Source organism: Oncorhynchus masou, unplaced genomic scaffold (assembly GCF_036934945.1).
Source record: "Oncorhynchus masou masou isolate Uvic2021 unplaced genomic scaffold, UVic_Omas_1.1 unplaced_scaffold_700, whole genome shotgun sequence".
Lineage (NCBI taxonomy): Eukaryota > Metazoa > Chordata > Actinopteri > Salmoniformes > Salmonidae > Oncorhynchus > Oncorhynchus masou.
Genome location: NW_027013460.1, coordinates 45,884 through 60,859, shown reverse-complemented (window position 1 = coordinate 60,859; position 14,976 = coordinate 45,884). Strand labels below are relative to the sequence as shown.

The following is a 14,976-nucleotide window of genomic DNA, read 5'->3' as shown; positions in this document are numbered from 1 at the left end:
TCTACTACGCTGCTCTGCCACGCTGCTGCTGCCACGCTGCTGCTGCTACGCTGCTCTACTACGCTGCTCTACTACGCTGCTCTGCTACGCTGCTCTGCCACGCTGCTCTGCCACGCTGCTGCTGCCACGCTGCTGCTGCTACGCTGCTCTACTACGCTGCTCTACTACGCTGCTGCTGCTACAGCGTTTACTACTATAGCCCATAGAAACGCATTGAATAACACATTTATAAATGGAAAAAAAATACATTTAAAAAAATCATAAGGAATAAGGTTTTGAATTGTCTGTCCTATATCTAGGAGATATTAGACATATTCAAAAATTTTTGGACACATATTTAACTCCATGCTTCTATCCATTTGTATGGGTTACCTTCAGACGAGTCCCGTAACACATGGGGGAGTCGTAGAGCAAAACTGAGAACACCATCGTATTTGTGAGAGTCTCCCTTTTCCATAGTTTGTAGGCTCTTCGGACCCTACAGACTTTTTCATGAGAAGACCGATTTTGGGGATGTCTCATGGTCTGACAAACACCGCTGTCGCTCGGCAACCTTCCACCACAGATGTGGAAGGGTGACAGGCCTGCGGTGGATTGAGATACAGCCCATGCAGAAACTCATATCTCCAGCTTAAACTGATGGATTTTGATAGGGATTTTTTTATAATGTTGCTTAGATTGATGCACATGTGTCAATAGACTCTTAAGGATGAACCATTAGGCTTGATATCTCCATGAATTGATGTATTGTACTCATGTAAGAGGCAATAATACAAGTAGTATAGAAAGCCTTCCTATCAAAGTGTGTGTTTGTGTATCTATTATAAATGATGAATCCATGTGTAGGTTCCTGCAGCAGTCAATAACTACCACAGAGTCGTACCCCAGGTGTACCCCATATATGTGTATCTATTCGAGGTGATTATATGTCCAGGTAGTAGACGTGGCGGTGTACCTGCATGAGGTTCTCAGTTCCCTGTCTGAAGGAGTCACAGGCCACCGCAGCATAGAAGGCTTTTCTCTTCTTCTTATTCAGCCACATCTGGTTCTTCTCCATTCCAGCGTTCACATCTGTCAATGTCTCTGTTCTGGGGCCCTGGGGAGAGATAGGAGGGGATATTATCTCATAGCGCTGTGTGTGAAGGAGGAATTGAAGGATGAAGAACTTGGTGACTTTAATCAAATGTCTGTCCACTTACCACAAAGACTTCACATGTGAGACAGAGTCCGTAGTTCTTAGTGAAACAATGAGCCAGGTCCAGGAGTGCCGGTCTGTTCTGAGGTGCTCCTGTCAGCACCATACACTGAGGTCTGAGGAGGGGGGATAACAGTCAGTTATCGAAATCACATTAGTCTTCTTAACATTGTACACTTTCAGGTTAGAATGCAGAGCTGTATTGTACCTGTCCCCTTCTTTTCATTTCACCTCTAACCATGAACAGAGTAGGTTTTCTTCCACTCGCCATCCAACAGCATAGTAAGACGTGTAATACCAGTGGCTTCTGTTGGCTCTTACCTGAAGTTCTTAACATGGTCCTCTACTCCGGTCAGTGACAGAGCGTTGTTGACCGCGCTGACAAACGTCACGGCCTGAGTGGACGAGCCCCAGTTCACATCTGAGGACAACAGAACACACTGATGTTAACACTGAACTTAGAGATGCTACGTATGTCATATGTAGTAGCTATGTACATCTTATGTCATCCCTATGTACTCATTCCTTTATCATAGTATTACTTTTGGCCAGCCCAGGCTTCCCATGTGGTAATGTACACTGGTTCTCTGTGTGTGACTGGTTCATATGTATTCGAATGTCAGCGTGATGCAAATCAATGTCTGTGTCTCACTTGGCTTCTTGACAGTGACGTAGACATATAGGAAGATCTCGATTGCGTAGGTGAGGAGAGCAGCCCACCAGTTGATGACAAACATCACACCACAGCAGAGCACCGCTCCAAACAGAGACAACCACATGTTGTAGTACCTGTACGCTGGCCTCCAGCCTACACAGGGGAGAGATCACAGGAGACAACAGTTACAGAGTTACAGAGAGAGTAAAAGGTAGCGATTCCCAAACCTTCCATAACAAAGCCATCACCTACAGAGAGATGAACCTGGAGAAGAGTCCCCTAAGCAAGCTGGTCCTGGGGCTCTGTTCACAAACACAAACACACCCTATAGAGCCCCAAGACAACAGCACAATTAGACCCAACCAAATCATGAGAAAACAAAAAGATAATTACTTGACACATTGGAAAGAATTAACAAAAAAACAGAGCAAACTAGAATGCTATTTGGCCCTACACAGAGAGTACACAGCAGCAAAATACCTGACCACTGTGACTGACCCAAAATTAAGGAAAGCTTTGACTATGTACAGACTCAGTGAGCATAGCCTTGCTATTGAGAAAGGCCGCCGTAGGCAGACATGGCTCTCAAGAGAAGACAGGCTATGTGCTCACTGCCCACAAAATGAGGTGGAAACTGAGCTGCACTTCCTAACCTCCTGCCCAATGTATGACCATATTAGAGAGACATATTTCCCTCAGATTACACAGATCCACAAAGAATTTGAAAACAAATCCAATTTTGAAAAACTCCCATATCTACTGGGTGAAATTCCACAGTGTGCCATCACAGCAGCAAGATTTGTGGCCACGAGAAAAGGGCAACCAGTGAAGAACAAACACCATTGTAAATACAACCCATATTTATGCTTATTTATTTTATCTTGTGTCCTTTAACCATTTGTACATTGTTAAAACACTGTATATATATAATATGACATTTGCAATGTCTTTATTGTTTTGAAACTTCTGTATGAGTAATGTTTACTGTTAATTGTTATTGTTTTTCACTTTATATATTCACTTTATATATTATCTACCTTACTTGCTTTGGCAATGTTAACACATGTTTCCAAGGCAAATAAAGCCCTTGAATTGTATTGAACTGAGTTAAAGAGAGAGAGAGCTAAAGAAAGAGAGAGAGAGAGAGAGAGAGAGAGAGAGAGAGAGAGAGAGAGAGAGAGAGAGAGAGAGAGAGAGAGAGAGAGAGAGTTAGAGAGAGTACCTGGGGACTTAGCGTATGAAGCGTGGAAGCAGGAGAAGTTGATGAGGGCATACGATGCCAGGAAGAAGTTGGAGATGATGGGCGCGATGACGTTCAGATCGGCTGGACACACACAACACACACACACACACACACACAGTTGGACACACACACACACACACACACACACACACACACACACACACACACACACACACACACACACACACACACACACACACACACACACACACACACAGAGAGAGAGAGACACAACAGAGATTCATTTGAGTTGTTTGTGACATTACCAATATTAAACTAATTGGCGACTGTGGTTTTTCTTAAATGTGTGTAGTGACCTCACTTACCGATGATTATGAAGGCGACAGCGATAATGAAAGTCAGAACGTAGCCTCTGATTGGCTCGTTATTCTTGCCGTGTCCCTTGGCGAAGAACTTCAGTGCAGTGTAGATGTTGTCTTTACACAGAGCCTGAGAGGAGGAAGAGGAGGAAGAAGAGGAAGAGGGGGGTGAGAAGGTGAGGAGGAGCAGGAAGAGAAGGGTGGATGAAGAGGTGGGGGAGGAGGAAGAGAGAGAGGTAGAGGATGGAGGAGTGGGAGTTAGCTGATTGTAACATAGTTTGACAATTGTTGTCATCTGGCTAGAAGGAACATGAAAAAGAGAGAGGCTCTATTTCACTCATCATAGACCTTGTAGTAGTACCTGGAACCCTCAGAGCTGATGAATGAGGATCAAGTGAGCAGACAGATGATAGACAGTAGTAGTGTGACTGACCTGGAAGACTTTGGGTGCGCTGACGAGGGAGGCGAGGGCGGAGGAGAGGGTGGCAGAGAAGGTTCCTGCTGTGATGAGAGGACCGAACCCCGACACCATGGTCATCACCTGGGGAGGAGGAGACACAGGGGCTGTTTAGTTTCACTGGACTGTGTGTGTGTGTCTGGTTATTTTGTTGTGTTGCAGTGAGTGTTCCATTTTGTGTTGTTGTACTGAATGTGTAACTGTGTTGTTTGATTGTTGTTACATTGTTGTTGTTGTTCTTGTACCTGGAAGTTGTTCATGGAGCCAAACTTGCAGCTGCTGACATCACAGGAGGAGAAGTTCCATCCCTGCTCACAGGCAGCAGTGTTGGTACCATTACAGAACATGTCCATCCCTGTGGCAATGGTGTCGTTGATGTTTCCTGTTGCATCACGCACCACCGTGGCAGCTGATCAATCAGAAAACAGAACAGACACAACATTTAGGGAGGGTTTTGTGTGTGCGTTTGTGTGTGCGTTCTCGTGCGCGCATGCATCCTTACAGACACAGAGGGCGACTCCCAGGTATGTGACTCCAGTGATGAGGATGGCCAGCAGGGTTCCTTTAGGGAGGGCATCCTGGGGATCCTGCAGTAGAACCAGAGATAAACAGCAGAAGTGATAGCTGGAGGAAACAGTGGTTTGGATCTATGGGATCATCATTTTCTGCTGTTTAAAGTGAAGGTGCCTGTTCACAGACACAATAAAGAGTATTTCTCTCTCTCTCTTGCCATCCACCTCTCTCTCTCTCTCTCTCTCTCAATTCAATTCAATTCAAGGGCTTTATTGGCATGGGAAACATGTGTTAACATTGCCAAGGCAAGTAAGATAGATAATATATAAAGTGAAATAAACAATAAAAATTAACAGTAGACATCACTCTCTCTCTCTCTCTCTCTCTCTCTCTCTCTCTCTGTTTATCTCTCTCTCTCTCTCTCTCTCTCCAAGCTACCAATGACTTCACACAGGAAGAGGTTGTGCTACAGAAAAGCTACCCTAAAGAGAAATATACAGTAGTTTATAAAGCTACCCTAAAGATAAATATACAGTAGTTTATAAAGCTAACCTAAAGAGAAATATACAGTAGTTTATAAAGCTACCCTGAAGATAAATATACAGTAGTTTATAAAGCTACCCTAAAGAGAAATATACAGTAGTTTATAAAGCTACTTATAAAGCTACAAACTACTTCGTGAAAATAATCATATCTAAATCTGAAATGTCATAATATAATGTTAAGAAACATGACTACAAGAACACATCTCTCTGGAGTCGTATGTTAACAGTGAACTGAGATCTGTGTGGTCAGGCAGAGGAACATAGTGGGTCATTTTCTGCCCTTCATACCTTCAGGTCACCAGAGATGTTAGCTCCGGCCAGGATACCCGTGGCAGCAGGGAAGAAGATGGCGAACACAGAGAAGAACGTCTCTCCATCTCGGAAGTCCGGCGGTAAGTTCTCCATAAATATTTTGGCTGTGGGGGAGAAAGAGAAGAGAATAGATGAGGATGAGAAGGGTGTCTCTGTGTCAAACTGGTGATGCTGTCTCTGTGTGTCATTTGTGACAGAGTATTATGTGACAGAGTATAGAAAAATACATGTTCTCCTCCTGACCATGTGACCTGCGCAGGACAAACTCAGGGCTCTCTTCATGCAACTAATATAGCTTGATTATAAATGTGAGCATTATAAAGGTTATGTATTGGATGAATTCCTCTATCATTGTGAAGGAAACCTCTGTTGCCTTACCGTCATAGTTAAAGAATCCTTTGGACTTCTTGTCGGTGGAGGCTGGGATGCCAGTTCCTACGAAGACGTTGACGATGGCTACCAGGAGGATGATCAGCAAACCGATCTGGGCCTGAAGAGACAGGACATCAACAGGTTAGTCTGGGTTACAAAGTTTTCATATGACACTAGAGGACAGTTACAAGGTCACACCATTCCTCTCCAACAGCTGAAGAGGAGAAACCGACTGTGATAAGGAGCTGAACACATTCTGATCTCAGTTACGGTCAATATCAGACATGGAATTGAAAGATGTCAAGTTGATATCAGTTGATTCATTTTCTACTGGAAACATGGGGATTTGAACCACACTGTATGTGGATCTGTCTCTAGCTGTACAGTGAAGTGCAGTGTAGCGTAGTGAGAGTAGCATAATGTAGTGTAGTGTATGTGTTGTGTATTATATCATGCTGTGTAGTAGTGTAGCGTAGTATAATGTATTGTAGTATAATGTATTGTAGTATAATGTAGTGTATTATAATGTAGTGTATTATAATGTAGCGTATTATAATGTAGCGTATTATAATGTGCGTAGTGTAGCATAGTATAATGTATTGTAGTAAAATGTAGTGTAGTATAATGCAGTATAGCATAGTATAATGTAGTGTAGTATATTATAATGTAGTGCAGCTTAGTGTAGTATAATGTTGTATAATGTAGTGTAGTATAATGTAGAATAGTGTAGCGTAGTGTAGTATAATGTAGTGTAGCATAGTATAATGTAGTGCAGCGTAGTATAATGTAGTGTAGCATAGTATAATGTAGTGTAGCGTAGTATAATGTAGTGGAATGTAGCATAGTATAGTGTAGTACAATGTAGTGTAGTATAATGTGGTATAATGTTGTGTAGAGTAGTATAATATAATGTCGCGTAGAATAGTATAATGTAATGTAGTGTAGAGTAGAGTAGTATAATGTAATGTAGTGTAGAGTAGAGTAGTAATAATGTAATGTAGTGTAGAGTAGTGTAATGTAATGTAATGTATATAATGTAATGTAGTAGAGTAGTATAATGTAATGTAGTGTAGAGTAGAGTAGAGTAGTGTAATGTAATGTAATGTAATGTGTAGAGTAGTATAATGTAATGTAGAGTAATGTAATGTAATGTAGAGTAGTGTAAGTAGTATAATGTAATGTAGTGTATAATGTAATGTAGAGTAGTATAATGTAATGTAGTGTAGAGTAGAGTAGTATAATGTAATGTAGTGTAGAGTAGTAATGTAGAGTGTAATGTAATGTGTAATGTAATGTGTAGAGTAATATAATGTAATGAAGCGTAGAGTAGTATAATGTAATGTAGTGTAGAGTAGAGTAGTGTAATGTAGTGTAGAGTAGTATAATGTAATGTAGAGTAGAGTAATGTAATGTAATGTATTGTAGAGTAGTATAATGTAATGTAGAGTAGTATAATGTAATGTAGAGTAGTGTAATGTAGCGTAGAGTAGAGTAGTATAATGTAATGTAGAGTATAGTAATGTAATGTATTGTAGAGTAGTATAATGTAATGTAGATTAGAGTAGAGTAGTGTAATGTAGAGTAGTGTAATGTAATGTATTGTAGAGTAGAGAGGTAGAGATATTGGTGTGTAGAGTAGCGTAGAGTAGAGTAGTATAATGTAATGTAGTGTAGAGTAGAGTAGTATAATGTAATGTAAAGTAGTAGTAGTATAATGTAATGTAGTGTAGTGTAAGGTACCGTAGTGTAGAGTAGTATAATGTAATGTAGTGTAGAGTCGTATAGTATAATATAATGTAGAGTAGTATAATGTAATGTATCGTAGAGTAGTGTAATGTAATGTAGAGTAGTATAATGTAATGTAGTGTAGTGTATTATAATGTATTGTAGTGTAGTGTGGTATAATGTAATGTATCGTAGAGTAGAGTAGTATAATGTAATGTAGAGTAGTATAATGTAATGTAGTGTAGTATAATGTAATGTAGCGTAGTATAATGTAATGTAGTGTAGAGTACTATAATGTAGTGTAGGGTAGTATAATGTAATGTAGTGTAGAGTAGTATAATGTAATGTAGCATAGAGTAGAGTAGTATAATGTAATGTAGAGTAGTATAATGTAATGTAGTGTAGAGTAGTATAATGTAATGTAGTGTAGAGTAGTGTAATGTAATGTAGCGTAGAGTAGTATTAGGTAGTGTAGAGTAGTATAATGTAATGTAGCATAGAGTAGAGTAGTATAATGTAATGTAGAGTAGTATGATGTAATGTAGGGTAGTATAATGTAATGTAGTGTAGAGTAGTATAATGTAATGTAAAGTAGTAGTAGTGTTGTGTAGTATATTGTAATGTAGAGTAGTATAATGTAATGTAGTGTAGAGCAGTATAATGTAATGTAGTGTAGAGTAGTATAACGTAATGTAGAGTAGTATAATGTAATGTAGCGTAGAGTAGTATAATTTAATGTAATGTAGCGTAGAGTAATGTAATGTAGCGTAGTATAATGTAATGTAATGTAGCGTAGAGTAGTATAATGTAATGTATCGTAGAGTAGCATAACGTAATGTAGAGTAGTATAATGTAATGTAGCGTAGAGTAGTATAATGTAATGTAATGTAATGTAGCGTAGAGTAGTGTAATGTAATTTAGAGTTGAGTATTATAATGTAATGTAGAGTAGTATAATGTAATGTAGAGTAGTATAATGTAATGTAGCATAGTATAATGTAATGTAGAGTAGTATAATGTAGTGTCGTGTAGAGTAGTATAATGTAATGTAGAGTAGAGTAGTGTAATGTAGTGTAGTGTAGTATAATGTAATGTAGAGTAGTATAATGTAATGTAGAGTAGTATAATGTAATGTAGCGTAGATTAGAGTAGTGTAATGTAGCGTAGAGTAGTATACTGTAATGTAGCATAGAGTAGAGTAATGTAATGTAGCGTAGAGTAGTATAATGTAATGTAGAGTAGTATAATGTAATGTAGAGTAGTATAATGTAATGTAGCGTAGATTAGAGTAGTGTAATGTAGTGTAGAGTAGTATACTGTAATGTAGCATAGAGTAGAGTAATGTAATGTAGCGTAGAGTAGTATAATGTAATGTAGCGTATAGTAGGGTAGTGTAATGTAGTGTAGAGTACTGTAATTTAGCGTAGAGTACTATAATGTAATTTACCGTAGAGTCGAGTAGAGTAGCATTGTGTAATGTACCGTAGCGTAGAGTAGAGTAGTATAATGTAATGTAGAGCAGTATAATGTAATGTAGAGTAGAGTAGTGTAATTTAGTGTAGAGTAGTATAATGTAATGTAGAGTAGTGTAATGTAATGTAGAGTAGAGTAGAGTAGTGTAATGTAATGTAATGTAGCGTAGAGTAATATAATGTAATGTAGTGTAGAGTAGTATAATATAATGTAGAGTAGTATAATGTAATGTAGAGTAGAGTAGAGTAGAGTAGTGTAATGTAATGTAATGTAGCGTAGAGTAATATGATGTAATGTAGTGTAGAGTAGTATAATGTAATGTAGAGCAGTATAATGTAATGTAGAGTAGAGTAGTGTAATTTAGTGTAGAGTAGTATAATGTAATGTAGAGTAGTGTAATGTAATGTAGAGTAGAGTAGAGTAGTGTAATGTAATGTAATGTAGCGTAGAGTAATATAATGTAATGAAGCGTAGAGTAGTATAATGTAATGTAGAGTAGAGTAGTGTAATTTAGTGTAGAGTAGTATAATGTAATGTAGAGTAGAGTAGTATAATGTAATGTAGAGTAGAGTAGTATAATGTAATGTAGAGTAGTATAATGTAATGTAGAGTAGAGTAGTGTAATTTAGTGTAGAGTAGTATAATGTAATGTAGAGTAGAGTAGTATAATGTAATGTAGAGTAGAGTAGTATAATGTAATGTAGAGTAGTATAATGTAATGTAGAGTAATGTAATGTAGCGTAGAGTAGTATAATGTAATGTAGAGTAGTATAATGTAATGTAGAGTAGAGTAGTGTAATTTAGTGTAGAGTAGTATAATGTAATGTACCGTAGCGTAGAGTAGAGTAGTATAATGTAATGTAGCGTAGAGTAGTATAATGTAATGTAGCTTAGAGTCGTGTAATGTAGCGTAGAGTAGAGTAGTCTAATGTAGAGTAGTGTAGTATAATGTAATGTAGAGTAGTATACTGCAATGTAGCATAGATTAGAGTAGTGTAATGTAATGTAGAGTAATATAATGTCATGTAGCGTAGAGTAGCGTACTGTTGTATAATGTAGTGTAGTATAATGTTGTCACGTTCTGACCATCGTTCGTGTGTGTTTTCCTTGTTTTATTGTTGGTCAGGACGTGAGCTGGGTGGGCATTCTATGTTGTGTGTCTAGTTTGTCTGTTTCTGTGTTTGGCCTGATATGGTTCTCAATCAGAGGCAGGTGTTAGTCATTGTCTCTGATTGGGAACCATATTTCGGTAGCCTGTTTTGTGTTGGGTTTTGTGGGTGATTGTTCCTGTCTTTGTGTTTGTGGCACCAGATAGGACTGTTTTGGTTTTTGCACGTTTCTTGTTTTGTAGATTGTCGTACTTTCATCTTTATTAAAGATGCACAAAACTAACCACGCTGCATTTTGGTCCGCCTCTCTTTCCCCACAAGAAAACCATTACAAATGTAGTATAATGTAGAGTAGTGTTGTTTATTGTAGTGTACTGTAGTTTAATGTAGTATAATGAGTAGTATAATGTAATGTAGCATAGTCTAGTATAATGTAGTATAATGTAGCATAGTGTTGTATAATGTAGTGTACTGTAGTTTAATGTAGTATAATGTGTAGTATAATGTAATGTAGCGTAGTGTTGAATAATGCAGTGTACTGTAGTTTAATGTAGTATAATGTGTAGTGTAATGTAATGTAGCGTAGTGTTGTATAATGTAGTGTACTGTAGTTTAATGTAGTATAATGTGTAGTATAATGTAATGTAGCGTAGTGTTGTATAATGTAGTGTACTGTAGTTTAATGTAGTATAATGTGTAGTATAATGTAATGTAGCGTAGTGTTGTATAATGTAGCGTAGTGTTGTATAATGCAGTGTACTGTAGTTTAATGTAGTATAATGTGTAGTATAATGTAATGTAGCGTAGTGTAGTATAATGTAGTATAATGTAGCGTAGTGTTGTATAATGTAGTGTACTGTAGTTTAATGTAGTATAATGTGTAGTATAATGTAATGTAGCGTAGTGTTGTATAATGCAGTGTACTGTAGTTTAATGTAGTATAATGTGTAGTATAATGTAATGTAGCGTAGTGTTGCATAATGTAGTGTACTGTAGTTTAATGTAGTATAATGTGTAGTATAATGTAATGTAGCGTAGTGTTGTATAATGCAGTGTACTGTAGTTTAATGTAGTATAATGTGTAGTATAATGTAATGTAGCGTAGTGTTGTATAATGTAGTGTACTGTAGTTTAATGTAGTATAATGTGTAGTATAATGTAATGTAGTGTTGTATAATGTAGTGTACTGTAGTTTAATGTAGTATAATGTGTAGTATAATGTAATGTAGCGTAGTGTTGTATAATGCAGTGTACTGTAGTTTAATGTAGTATAATGTGTAGTATAATTTAATGTAGCATAGTCTAGTATAATGTAGTATAATGTAGTGTAGTGTTGTATAATGCAGTGTACTGTAGTTTAATGTAGTATAATGTAATGTATAATGTAATGTAGCGTAGTGTTGTATAATGTAGTGTACTGTAGTTTAATGTAGTATAATGTGTAGTATAATGTAATGTAGCGTAGTGTTGTATAATGTAGTGTACTGTAGTTTAATGTAGTATAATGTGTAGTGTAATGTAATGTAGCGTAGTGTTGTTTAATGCAGTGTACTGTAGTTTAATGTAGTATAATGTGTAGTGTAATGTAATGTAGCGTAGTGTAGTATCTCACCTTGGCCTCCCACTCCATCCCGGCCACTGAGATCCCCAGCAGCAGTACCACCGAGATACAGCCGATGATCCTGATGTCATTCAGCTCATCTATCATCATGGCATCGTTTTCCTGTAGAGGAGAGGGAAGGAGGGGGAGAGAGGGACCACAGTCAGTGATCTGACACACACACACACACACACACACACACACACACACACACACACACACACACACACACACAGATGCTACGTACCTTGAGTAGGTCAACCACAGTCTCTGCGAAGCCCACCACGTACATCGCCACGGCAACAGCGTTAGCGAAGGCGAAGATGAGACCAATGGAACCGCCAAACTCTGGTCCCAGACTACGTGATATCAGGTAGTACGCCCCTCCTGGAAACCAATCAGTCATAACATTCCTATACTTGTACATACAGTGGACACAGAGCAGGTAGGGAGCAGGGAGAATAACATTCCTATACTTGTACATACAGTGGACACAGAGCAGGTAGGGAGCGGGGATAATAACATTCCTATACTTGTACATACTGTGGACACAGAGCAGGTAGGGAGCAGGGAGAATAACATTCCTATACTTGTACATACAGTGGACACAGAGCAGGTAGCGAGCAGGGAGAATAACATTCCTATACTTGTACATACAGTGGACACAGAGCAGGTAGGGAGCGGGGATAATAACATTCCTATACTTGTACATACAGTGGACACAGAGCAGGTAGCGAGCAGGGAGAATAACATTCCTCTACTTGTACATACAGTGGACACAGAGCAGGTAGCGAGCAGGGAGAATAACATTCCTATACTTGTACATACAGTGGACAGTCATTGAGAACAACCTTAGAGCTCTCCCTGTTTTTCACCATTGTCTCATGTTTATAATGTGTTGATTGCCTGTATGAAGCCTCGCTACTGTTATTTTACTGCTGCTCTTTAATTATTTGTTATTTGTTTATTTATTTTTTTCTTATATGTTTTTTTTACTTAGCACTTAGTTTTCTCAAAACATTGTTGGTTAAGGACTTGTAAGTAAACATTTCACTGTAAGGTCTTCCGACACCTGTTGTATTCGGCGCATGTGACAAATAACATTTGATTTGATTTGGTTGACTCACCTCCGCGTACCACTCCATTGGTGCAAATAGCAGACATGGAGAGACCTGTGACGGTGGTCACCACACAGCTCAGAGCAATGACCACAATGCCCAGACCTAAAACACAAAATACCTGTTAATCCAACTCACCCCTGCTCAGCCCATTTACAGTCTGTCTACATGTGAAGGCATGCAATGTTTTGCAAAGTTTGAATTCCACAGTGAAGCCTTCTGTCCCCTCCAGTCACCTCTAACACCTTGAGAAACACAGGGAAGCCTTTTGTCCCCTTCTGTCCCCTTCTGTCCCCTCCAGTCACCTCTAACACCTTGAGAAACACAGGGAAGCCTTCTGTCCCCTTCTGTCCCCTTCTGTCCCCTCCAGTCACCTTTAACACCTTAAGAAACACAGTGAAGCCTTCTGTCCCCTCCAGTCACCTCTAACACCTTGAGAAACACAGTGAAGCCTTCTGTCCCCTCCAGTCACCTCTAACACCTTGAGAAACACAGTGAAGCCTTCTGTCCCCTCCAGTCACCTCCAACACCTTGAGAAACACAGTGAAGCCTTCTGTCCCCTCCAGTCACCTCTAACACCTTGAGAAACACAGTGAAGCCTTCTGTCCCCTCCAGTCACCTCTAACACCTTAAGAAACACAGTGAAGCCTTCTGTCCCCTCCAGTCACCTCTAACACCTTGAGAAACACAGTGAAGCCTTCTGTCCCCTCCAGTCACCTCTAACACCTTGAGAAACACAGTGAAGCATTCTGTCCCCTCCAGTCACCTCTAACACCTTGAGAAACACAGGGAAGCATTCTGTCCCCTCCAGTCACCTCTAACACCTTGAGAAACACAGTGAAGCATTCTGTGTGTCTGAAATGGTCCATTCTCAGGACTAATGGTGCTGTAGGCCTGTAGGCTGTTAGTTCCAGCAGGCGGTTTACTCTGATATCTGTCATGGTCTCTATCTGCACTGCAGCCAGCCCTCTGAAATGCATTAGTTATGCTCCATAAAGAGGTCCTCACCCCTGATAAACACACACATGCACACAAACACACACACATACACACACCTGGTACATTCAAGCTACTTCCCTTGCTTTGACCTCAGAGTGAAGGACACTGGGAGCTGACTGGTTGTCTTTTTGTGTTGTACATATTTCTACACTCTCAGAAACAAAGAGTGCAACAAAGAATGTCCCAGTAGGTCAGTGGTATTCAAACTTTTTCAGTGGGGAGCCAATTTTTTCCACCAGAATTTCTGGGGACCCCATTTTCCCCCCAATAATTTCTTGCGACCCCAACACAAATCTAAAGACACAACCTTAAAATGTTCATTGCATATTAATTTCTTATCAACATGAAAAGAAACCAATTAATACATTTTCTCAATAAAATTGTAGCTTTCAAATGATCTTTCTCAAAACGTTTGTATATTGTATACAGTAATACAGTAATAATCTGTACTCCTCATTGTTTAAAATGTGATTTTTTAAAACATTTTGGCGACCCCACTGCAGTTACCCCATCGTGACCCCAACTTTAAATACCACTTCTGTAGGGGAGTATTGGGGAACCCTCTGAAATTAAGATAGGTAGAACTCTTTCTGGTTCCCTATACCAACCTTTATCTATTTGGAATCCAGATGATGTTTTTGTAACCTGGTTCTTTTTGGAAACCTAACGGCTTCTATCTGACCTGTTGTCCTACAGGAACAAATGTGCTACATAGCACTCTTTTTTATGATAGTTTATGTGGTGTAATTATTTATTACTCTGTGTTGTACTTACCCCAGCCGGCCTGTCCAAACACCCAGGACAGACGGATGAACAGCATCACACCCCAGATGTTCAACATACATCTCACCTAGAGAGGAGGAAAGACAAGAGGAGAGAGAGGAGGAGAGACAGGAGGAGAGACAGAAGGAGAGACAGGAGGAGAGGAGAGAGGAGGAGAGACAGGAGGAGAGAGGAGGAGAGACAGGAGGAGAGAGAGGAGGAGAGACAGGGGAGCGAGGGGAGGAGAGAGAGAAGGAGAGAGAGAGGAGGAGACAGAGGAGGAGAGACAGGAGGAGAGAGAGGAGGGGAGAGGAGGAGAGAGGAGAGAGGAGGAGAGAGAGGAGTAAGAGAGGAGAGAGGAGGAGAGACAGGAGAAGAGCGATTGGAGGAGAGACAGGAGGAGAGCGAGGGGAGGAGAGAGACAGGAGAAGACAGAGGAGGAGAGAGAGGAGAGAGAGGAGGAGAGCAAGGTGGGGAGAGAGAGGAGGAGAGAGACAGGAGGAGACAGAGGACGAGAGAGAGGAGGAGAGAGATGAGGAAAGAGGGGAGGAGAGAGACAGAGAGTAGGAGAGAGACAGG

At 39.7% G+C, this 14,976-nt stretch overlaps 1 pseudogene; it reads right to left on the bottom strand.

The window, feature by feature from the left end:
* Positions 1 to 14,506, bottom strand: part of LOC135537027 (solute carrier family 12 member 1-like) — a 36,516-nt pseudogene extending 22,010 nt beyond the window's left edge.
* Between the last annotated feature and the right edge of the window lie 470 nt (positions 14,507 to 14,976).